Consider the following 11,696-nt stretch of genomic DNA (forward strand, 5'->3'; position numbering starts at 1 on the left):
CATTTTTTATGGGTTTGTATTGATAAGATTTTATTTCTTGCTTGTCTGTGAATTCGCAAAAGGCCGAACTTTGCCGTTGGTCACTTTCCTTTAGAATTAAATTTGGGTCTCCATTTAGCTTTGCGTATTTCACAGGTTATAAACACCCTTTTTTACTAATAGATAAGGCGGAATTTTTTTTTTTGTATTTTTCTCTTTTCTTCTTCTCTTCTTTAAAGTTAATTAACGTTCCCTTTTTAAATCCATTTTAATAAAATGAGCGGTTTAAATAGGGGTTTTAAAAGGGATAAGATGCGTATTTTATGGGTAATCTTTTTCTATTTTATGCTAACATATTGAACAGGTTAGATTCATTAAATTTAAATGAGGAAGTTATATCAGAGCCCGAGTATAGTGGCTCAAGCTATTTTACGAAAGCCACAAGGTAAAAATCCCACTTTATATACGCTCATACATATATATACTATTCTATTTTCAATAATTTCTTTAATAGTCTTTTCATCATGCGTATATGTATACATTATTTCCATACAACAAAAAATAACTATTTTTGAACGATAATATGCCATCTGTCATAGGATATAAATATGGTACATATACATTATTTTTTCTAAAAAATATGCATTTCTAATATTCTCGTTTTTATGCTATTGTATACAAAATACATCGTGAACATATACGTATATGTTTACATCTCATATATACTAACTACTGCCTCTACGATAAACATACACGTGTATCATTTTCATATACATATACTATCTAATTCTTTTACATATCACATATATACATTAGTATTCTATAAAAAATATACACCTGCTTAATCTACATTAAACATACTATTCTAAACGTTATATATATTTTTCTCACGCAGGCATCATCATTATCTACTTTTACAAATATGCATTTATTCACATAACATAATCATCTTAAAATCCGCTTTTCTTTTACAAGTCATTTAGAGGAATAGTTTCTTTTCACAGGGCTTTTAAAAAAAATAGGTAATAATAAATAATAATAATCCCCCTCTAGTATTAATTAAGCTAAGTTTAAAGACTGTCCTCGGATAGGCTCAGAGAGATGCCTAATACCTTCCTCTCGGGGTAAATAAAACCCTTACCTAGAACCTTACAGGTTTCAAAGACTAAAAATGGAGTTTACATTTTTTACGAATGGTTTCCTAATATTTCCTAAAATTAGGTGGCGACTCTGAAATTTACAACACCAGAGGAAACATAGTCATAAGTTGTGAACTAGTTTTAATCCGTTAAAAATAGGGCATGACAATATCCAGAATAAGAAAAGACATCATGAGTAGAAGATCCTCGGGCGGCCTGGCATGAGAAGGAGCTCACCCCAAAATCTATCAAAGAAATATCCTCCACGCTAGATGTAAGGACGAGTAGCAGTCTCTATATCAAAATCTGTACTCAAAGAATGCAGCAAGGTATTATCAGTACAAACACTATGTACCAATAAACATCATAGGCCGACTAAGATTAGTATCATGCATATCTTATGAAATCACTAAAATAAACAAGCCAGTCAATCATACACGAATATCAATACATCGGACGCGGATGCGGGATATAACAATAAACCTCTCGTTTCCGAAACTAACCTCGGACCACGAGCCCATAAGCTAGGCCACATATGGGCCTTGTCATATCTTTTACAGAACAGTGTTTCTTACCTTCTCAATATCCATATTCACCTCATCATTTCATGTCACAATACCCTCGAGAAGACTATATTAACTGCTCCTCACAATACAACCACTACAGATTAAATCACACAGGAATTATGGCATGAAGCCTACACAACGTTCAATCACAACACATAGGAGCTCAACCATACAATTTCATGTAATGAATATTAGACATGATTTCTCCTAATGAAATCACAAACATACATTCAACTAACCAAAGTCTAACTCAAGTAAACCGTAACCTACCTCAAAGCAGAGCTGGAACAATGCAAGTCACTTTGCAACAGCCTTTCCTTTCCTCAAAGCCTCAGAACGCTCACAGTCTAGAAATAGAAGGCTCAATGAATCATAATACTCAATCACAAGTTCCAACGCAAGAATACCCTTCCCTTACCCTATTCCAAGGGGTGGATGATTTTATAGGTGATAAACAACCTATCTAGACCCTTAGTAATCATTACTCATCACTTTATAACAACATTCTATCAATATTCCCATTACAAGCAATTTTCCATGGCAAGACACCATTTTTATAGAACCCTAGGTCTCCAATCACTTAGTTTATGTCTCCAAATGTTCAATTTATAACAAATAGCAACCAACTAACGCATTTAGATGATAACTAAGCGATAATAATCATAACCCATCAAGTTTAGAAGTTTCATTAATATTCCAGGGTTTTTAATTCAATTTCACCATTAAAGACCCATGAGGATGATTATAATAATGAAGGGGAAAGGAATGATAGAATGAAAGCAATAGAACTTACCTCACAAGATTATCTTGCCCTAGCTTGAAAATTCTCTCTAAGTGTTTGTTGGGAAGTGTGTTGGGATGTTATGAATGAGAAAATAAAACTAAGGCATTTAAAACCCGGATTCTACCTCCCGTCGACCGCTGCGGCTGTCGCTACGCTGCTGCAGCGGTCCCGCTATAGCGGTCCGCAACTTTCTCGTCTGAACGCTATGGCGGTCGGTTTACCGCTATACATGCGGTGCGCATAGTGTCAACTTCGCCACGGCCACCAAAGAAAATGGTTGGCCGCTGGAAGCGGTCGAGGCACCACTATAGCGGTACCGCCGCAGCGGTAATCCCACCGCTGGCCCGTCCAATTTGGGCAGTGAGGTCGGTTTCTATCCAGTTTTTCCCCCCTATCACCCCACATTTCATCCAAGGCCTCAAAACACAATACGAAACATGCATGCATACAAAAAGACGCCCTACGAATCCACCCGCGGCCTCGGAATTCCCAATGGAGTCCTAAATTTCCATAACGACCGGAAGGGTCATTACAAAATCAACCTCCAGCCTTCTTGCCGATGCCAAATCGCAGTCAAGCAGCTTATTCGCAATCTGCTAATCAAGTTCCTACTCAAAGCCGAGCTAGTGTTGGACAAAGTTTTATTGCGCCAAATTTATCTTTCCCCACATCTGCTGCAAACACTTATGACATAGCCGGACAGAGCACCAAGAATGATTTCATTAAGAAAGATCACTAGGCGTACGGTGGGACTTTAAAAGAATGACATGAACTAGGATTTTTCTTTTTTTTGGGCTAGTATCTTTTTGGGAACAATTATGTACTTTTGTAAGATTTAATGATCAATCTTTTGTATGTCTTCTATTATTAAAAAAAAAAAAAAAAAAAAAAAGAGATACCTTTTTTTATGTAAGGCGAACTGCGCTTGACCTGATTCCTCGGTGGATAAGTAGGCAGCCCACATAAGGACTCGGTCATATTAGAGTAGAATTTTTAATTCCCATTTACATGTAGTTGGAATTACGTTTGACCTGATTTCCTGTCGGATACAGGATACGTAGGTAGCTTATATAAGGCCCGGTCTTATTATTATTATAAATTTTTAATATTCCCAAAAGAAGGAGCATCAAGACATCTTCATCGGAAAGCGTTTTAAACAACGGGCAAAATTTTGGAATATGCAATCAAGACATTTGGTGTTCGACATAAGTCAACCTTTCTTCAAGCATATTCTACTCCAATGTATTTTGCTTTCCCTTAAACACTCTGTTAATAAGTTGTTCAAAATTTAGGTCATCTCTTCTAGCAATCAAGACATCTTCATCTTCAACATGCTTCCAAATTTATTTTGTGTTTGTTTAGTTGCCTAGCATTGATTCAAAATGCCAAGACTAAAATGGAAAGAGATCAATACCTTTGGTGCAATGACGAGAGGAAATGTGGTTCTCATTTACGCAATACTTGAACACACTATTGTAGCTCAAAAACATTTCCTTCAATTTCTCCTCACAAAATATAATTTCTCCACAAAACCAAGCCATACGAAGTCAAGTTGTTCATCATCTAGCAGCCTATCGAGAAATGGAATAAATTCAATTAATTGGGATGACTCGGATACACAATTTAAGGAGAATTCTTTGAAGAAGAGATGCGAACAAGTTTAATATATGAAAGCTTTCATGCTTCCAAATGGAGTACACATGAGCCAGGACAATACCTTGATGGGAGAGAAATCTCATTACGCGGACTATTGTAGAACAAATTTAAGTTTAACATCGGGGTTAGTCCAAGCCTTTTTGATTAGATTGGTACATCGAGACTAGAAAGAATCTTTTCGCGACTTTGTATAACAATGCATCGGGGTTAGTCCAAGCCTTTTGATATGGTTGAGATAGAAAGAATCTTTTCGGGAATATGCCAAAGATACGCCCTTCATTGCTCGAGAATGAGTTGATTTCAACTTTTATCCAAATGCAAAAAGGCATAAATTATGAAAAGTTTTTATGTGCGCAGTTACGTGACTTTTCTGATCTAATTCAAGCTGGAGAGCAAGTAGAAGCGGGCATTCGAGTAGGAAGAATTGTTGACACTTCATCAATACAAGCAACTTTTCCAGCTGAGACATTCAACAACTTGCAATGCAAAAAGAGAGAAACTGAATCAGCTATCAGGTCTACAAATCAGCCGCAATCACGATAGAACCATCAAGTTTCGCATGATCATATACCTCTTAATCAACAAGGCTTTCAATATTAACCCGATCGAGCACAGTCTAGCTTACGACAATTGGAGCATGTAAAATTCTGCACTTTTATTCCTCTTGAAGAGTCATTAACCAAAGATATTTGAGAGATTGAAAGCCAAGGGACTCCTGAAGCCAAAGAAAGGATGGATCCCTAAAAGCCTACCGCCAGATTTTGATTGGTCTAAGAGTTGTGCTTACCACTCTAATATTCCAGGTCATGATACAGAAGATTGCCCAGGACTTAAGCATAAGATCCAGAACATGATTGAAAAGGATAAAATAAGCGTGCAACAAAATAAATCATGCAACAACGATGGCCCTCCAGTTGCAAATGCAATTATTGTTACTGGTGATCCATCAAAATTGGTACCGAGGCATTTGAAGAGGAAGCGTGGAACCAAGTAGAATAACTGAAAGGATTTACCATCACTAGCATTCTCCATCCACTCGCCTTATGATCCGTATTGTTTCTTGTAATTTTGCTAAACCTTTATATGAACTATTTTTGACCTGATTCCTTCGGGATAAGTAGGCAGTCCATTCTTGGACACGGTCTTAATATAATGAATAATTCTATTGTCCCCATAAGCAAAATTGGGGCAGCTTTGCAAATGGCCTATCATTATTCGACAAAAGCAGAGATCGAAATCACGAGCAATATATATTAGCATCGCCAGATTGCTGTAATGCCATCACTACGAGGAATGCAGATTCAACGCCAAAGCCTCAATGTTCAATGCAAGGCAACCACTTTCTTTTATACTAAGAAATTTTTTTTGAGTAACGCTAGGCATATTTAAGCTATTCTTGAATGATATTGCACGACATCCGAAAGCTCATCAAGTCGGAAGTTGCAAGATTCAGACGACGCGAAAGACAAATCCAAGTCAACATGAATCACACTTTGAGACTTACAAATTTCTTTGAGTGCAGGAACTTTTAGTTGTAAATGTTGGCAAGGTGGAAGATTTCCAAATCATTGGCACCGCATCATGAATATTTTCTACTACAAGCTCTCCTCACCGCATCAACCACATCAAGCTCTTCTCACCGCATCATGAATGTTCGCTACTACAAATCAAGCACCGCATCAAGCTCTTCACTCCGCACCAATTTGTTTTAGTAATTAAGAATCAAGCACCGCATTTGGCTTATCCGCCTTTAATAGGATACTTTAGGATCATCCGCCTTCAATAGGATATTTTAGGCTTATCTGCCTTGAAAATGATATTTTAGGCTCGTCCGCCTTCAATAGGACATGTTAGGCTTGTCCGCCTTCAAATAGGACATTTTAGGCTCGTCCGCCTTGAATTGGACATGTTAGGCTCGTCCGCCTTTAATAGGACATTTTAGGCTCGTCCGCCTTCAATAGGACATTTTAGGCTCGTCCGCCTTTAATAGGACATTTTAGGCTCATCCGCCTTCAAATAGGACATTTTAGGCTCGTCCACCTTCAATTGGACATTTTAGGTTTGTTCGCCTTTAATAGGACATATTAGGCTTGTCCGCCTTTAATTGGACATTTTAGGCTCGTTCGCGTTTAATTGGACATATTAGGCTCGTCCGCCTTTAATTGGACATATTAGGCTCGTCCGCCTTTAATTGGACATGTTAGGCTTGTTCGCCTTCAACTGAACATTTTAGGTCTGTCCGCCTTTAATAGGACTTATTTGGGTTTGTCCACCTTAAAATAGGACTTAATTATTTTATTTGGTTTTCTCCACCTTATAATAGGACTTAATTATTTATTTGGTTTTGTCCACCTTATAATAGGACTTAATTATTTATTTGGGTTTGTCCACCTTATAATAGGACTTAAAATTATTTTATTTAGATCTGTCCACCTTATAATAGGACTTAATTATTTTATTTGAGTATGTCCGCATTAAAATTGGACATATCAAGTTTTTATAAAGCGCATCGATTTTGCACTTACATATTTTTGCATTAATCTCGCAGGTGCACTAGTTTTTATCTCAACTAATCTTGCACTAATTTTTATACCTGAACTAGTTTTATCTAGAAGTAATTTTCTATTGATTTCTACACTTGCACCAATTTTATCGCATTCATTCTATCTTAATGCTTTCATTTATTATTAATGATAGCACCTTGTATCTTTGCAGCATATTTCGCAGGTAGCATCGCATAACGTGGAACTTTATCTAAGGCAGTGAACTGGGGCAATTTGTTGGGAAGGTACAAAACTTCCCAACAACGATCAAGGGTCTACTTCAAACTTTGCTCGGCTCTACCCTCAAATACCTTGTTTACATCTATAACTCGACGATTAAGTTTCTTCGTGTTCATAATTGGATTCCTCTAGTCAATACATTTTCCTCAACCATAATACCAGTGTCATCATAATTCGACACTGGGGCAACATTTTTAGGATTCACATCAACCTTGTTTCTTAACTCATAAGTATCATAGTTCTTCTCGAACTACATAAGGCCTGATTTTCGTGCAACCCGAGATATGTAGGCAACTCGTAAAACTAGAGTTCAACCATGACTTTTCCAGAATCTTCTATTTTTATCCCCATATTTTTTTCCTACACTTTGACTCAGCTTTAATGGTCGGGACAAAATCGGCTACTTCGTAAACTTTTTTGCCCAAAAACTCTTACATTGTCTCCGGTCCAAGAGGGGCAAGCTATTGACACCCAATTTTGACCCTCCTTTTATTACCAATTCACTTTTCGAGCTTCTAAATTAATAATAAATTAACTACTTTATTTTCATTTCTATTTTCGCTCTTGTTGTTGTTATTACTATTATTACTCTTATACTATTACTTTTGTGTTACGTATTAATCATAAAGTATAATCTAAATAATATTTGTACTGTATTATTACCTTACTTAATAATAAGATTATCATGCTAAATATAATTTATTATCATTATTATATTATACATATGTAGCATTTTGAAGCCAAAGGAATGAATTAGGATAGATGAAAAAGACAAATATTATCATTTGAAAAAAAAAGATCACTTTAGCACATTTTCATGCCCACAATATCAGCCCAAAATTAATTACCAAATCCATAACCCAAAATTGTCCACCATAACCCATCCTCTCTTATCCCAAAACCGTAAAGACAAAACAATTAGGTCTCATCTTTTCCTCTACGCCGCTCGTCCCCCTTTCCTATTCAGAGAAAATCCAACTCTCCCTTTCCCCTAAGCCAGATAAGGTCTCACCATTTCTAGCGAGGTTTGAATTCGGATAGGTGGATTGAAGCTAGATTATTTTTACCTTTTGTTTTCTTAAGTACAAAGCTTTAATTGCCTTTTGTCTTCTTCTTTCTCCTCTCTGATTTATGACTGCCATATCCATACAAAAAACCCTAACGTTGGATTTTGAATGGAGCATTTGATCAATAAATCCCGCTCAAATTTTGAACCCCAACAAATCTTAGAATTTTTCCTATAAATACTCACCCCCTTAGTCATTTTTAGGATGGTTTTTGCTTGCTGAAAAGCACCCTAAAAGCTACTGCTCTTACACTCTTCAAATTGTTCTGTTTTTTTTTTTTTAAAATGAAGTCCTTTCATTTACTTTTGGTCTCAGACGAGGCTTCGAATCTGAGAGTATTCAAGCTCGGAGTTGTCGGCATTCGAGCATAAATTTAAGACCCCACACCTCAGTTCACTGTACCCAAAAAAGGTCCTTTCTCCTCGCGTTATTTCTTTAGCCTATCTGTTAATTTATGTTAACATGTAAAAAGCTTTACGTTAGTCTCTGTTTTTGTTCTTTTCTCTTTTGCCATTTTATAAGATAGACTTGTTGCTTATTTGTTCAAGTGTCTCTTAAGTAGATCTAGTGTATTGAATTACTGTTGGTCGTTCTTTCTTATGCTGTAGAGATTATGTCCACAGGCAAACCTGAATGCAATTAAATGTGGTATCTAGATTATAAAATCCGACTAACTTTGAACGGGTATATTTAAAATATGTACTTTTCTTTGATTTTCTGGAAGTATTGAATTAGGAATTTTCCATTATAAAAAGCATGACAATGTGGCTGTATATTGAAATTGTTATCTTACTCGGCTGAAATTTGTAAAAAGGACTAAGGCATGTCTAGATCTCTGTGGTTTCAGGATAGTGTCCACTTCACCTATCGAAATATGTTTGGTTGATATATATCACTACTTAATTCAGATGATACAAATTTATATGCATTTTAAAAATTCTTTTTAGTTGTTGGTTGAATCTCAAGTTGTAAGCTTCAAAGATAAATATATTCCATGTATGTATTAGTCATGTTGTAAGCTAAAGTAGAGAGATGATTTCTGGTGCTAGCTTGATAATACATAAGATGATTTACTTGCACGTTGTTTAAATGATTCCTTACTCAGGTGTAATTACCTCTAGTTAGTATGTGGTTTATATCCAACGGAATGACTAATATGTATCTCCTTTCTTTTTCTTTTTCTTTTGCATATGCACTTTGGAGCAAATGGAGTCTTGATTCGAGACTCGCAAAAATGGAGTCTTATTATGAGACTCAACATACCCACGCTTGGAGTCATCAAACACTATCTTCCTTAGAATGCACCAAATAGCAAGAATACAAGCCTTGGTGCGCCTATGGCGTCATCCTCTTTTTCCTTTGTCGTCTGTCTAACTTATGTGCTTATTGATTTACTTATGTGTTTTTTTTGTGTTTTATCTTGTTTTTGTTTGGGTTACTCATGATAACATAAGATTGGAAATAAGGTCTTTATTTAGTCCTTTGGGATTTCCATTTTAATTATCAGTAAGGTACTTATTTTATAGAGTACAACGCCTATTTTCGTAAAGACCTTTGAAATCAGTTAGGCATTTTTACCAAAGCCTTTTTCAACATTCCAAGCGAACTTTGACCGTAAAATTACAGTCTGTTGCCTTAATCTAAAATGGTTCCTTCTTAATAATTGAGAGTTCAATTTCACTACTCTGAAATAAAGGAAGCTTTAAAATGGAGGAGCTTTAAATATATGAGCCCAATGTTTTCGGATTTTGAAAGACCTTTAAAATTATATAAATGCGTTGGACTTGAGATTTAAATTTAAGCATTGAAAGCATGTTTCAACGGAACGTTTTCCTTATATTGCTAGCTACTGTCTCAACACTTTTTAACAATTTCAATTTGACTTTGTTTTACATCTTTATTTACTACATTTAATTTTTTTTTTTCCTTTCAAGGATTCGAAACATCTAGTAAAGATGTAGTTTAATCAACCTAAGTTTGGCCGGTAAATCGTAGTTAACGGATCTTAAAGGATGCTTAACCTTTTCCCTTTAGGATAAGTAGAACTCTTACGTAGAATCACATTAGTTAAGTGGACCATTAATTGGAGTTAATTTTAAGTATTTACTTAGTTAAAATAGGTGCCCTAATTCACCTTTAAAAATAATTAGGTGGCGACTCCTTAATCTAAATAATTAGGAATCACAAATATGTTGTACTCTGCCTTGACCAGGTTAAAATAGGGTATAACAAGCAGGTATAGTAAAGTCCATGGTCAAATGTAGATTTGCTTTTTCCCAGACAACACTTAGCCCAGGACTCATCATAAAAAAAAAAAAAAAAAAAAAAAAAACTCCTAATGCACATGCTCAGACAGCCTGACCTATCCATTTATTGAGGTTCAAGCCACTTCCTAGAGGAAACCAGACATGATTACACTAATCCAGGTGATAGCATACATCCTATCCCAAACTAAACTCCAAGATACATATGTCCAAGCCAATCTCAAAAACAAGCATGGCCTTCCCATAGAAAGTGACCTAGGGAAGACCTTCCAAACAAACCGGGCTCATGGCAGTGTCACTTTTCCCAAGTAATAAAACAAGTTGACAAAAAGATTTAGAACTTTTAAGCCCACATTTAAAACTGGCAGTTCCTAAAAAAAGAACTTACCCCTCTTATTTAACTCAAGCACACAACAGGTTGATGTATACATCAAGGCTACCAGTTAATGAGTGAATAAGCTTTGGAAAACCTTTGTTAAGAAAAGGGAGATCCCAATGGATAAATCATATGGGCACTCAGTCATAATATTACAAAAAAAAAAAAAAAGGGTTTTTTGATTTCTAGGGATGGTCTTTGAACAAATGTAAACCAATCAGAAGTTCTTCTCAAAGAAACAAAGAATAAGGAGGGAAAACTTGAAATGGATTTGTGACATGATTACAGTTTTGCAAACAAGGAATTCAATCCTCACATAAGGAGTAAGCCTCAATCAATGAGCCAAAATGGCAAAGTTTCAGATACCAACCATGGATGAACAAGTTAAGAAAAGTTGGACAAAGGCACAAAGACAAGGCAAATAACACACTTGACACTTAGTTTTCTCATATGTGGACTCATGTCACCACACTGCCCTTATCAGCCCCCATTTTTCTTACACACCACTGGTTTGAACAATAAGACTCAAGGCAAGTAAATTCCACAGATAAAAGAAGCACACTTAGAGGTCACACATAGACGCACATTTAGGAGACATGGCAGAAATCTCGCATTACCTAAACTTTCAAACATTAACAGCAATCTATTTGATTCTAGGTATATCCTCCCCTCCTTGTTAGACATAGTTAGACTGTTCCAAACCACCTATGGCCTTTGTGTATCCTAAGGTCATGAAAAGAAGTTCTAAAAGAAAAGGATGGGGTCTCGGGGTAAGGAAAGGGAAACAGGATAGGGTGGGGTCATCACCTCCCCATTTCCTCCTCCTGAATCTCCTTTTAGCAAAAGGTCGCAGCCCTTAATGGAAGGATAATGCACGTTATGGCGACAGCCAGAGATTTAGGGGATCTCTTCTAATCCCATCAAGTATCCACGATCCCCGTGCAGTCACGAAAAAACGTGTGTAGGGTTAAGAAAATTAGTTAGCGAAGTCAATCCTATATTTATACCGTTATCCCCTAATTATATCCTATCTATTTTTTCGCCTAAATACAATATTACTCTACGCTGTCCTCTGCAAACAC

Source organism: Lycium ferocissimum, chromosome 9, assembly GCF_029784015.1.
Source record: "Lycium ferocissimum isolate CSIRO_LF1 chromosome 9, AGI_CSIRO_Lferr_CH_V1, whole genome shotgun sequence".
Lineage (NCBI taxonomy): Eukaryota > Viridiplantae > Streptophyta > Magnoliopsida > Solanales > Solanaceae > Lycium > Lycium ferocissimum.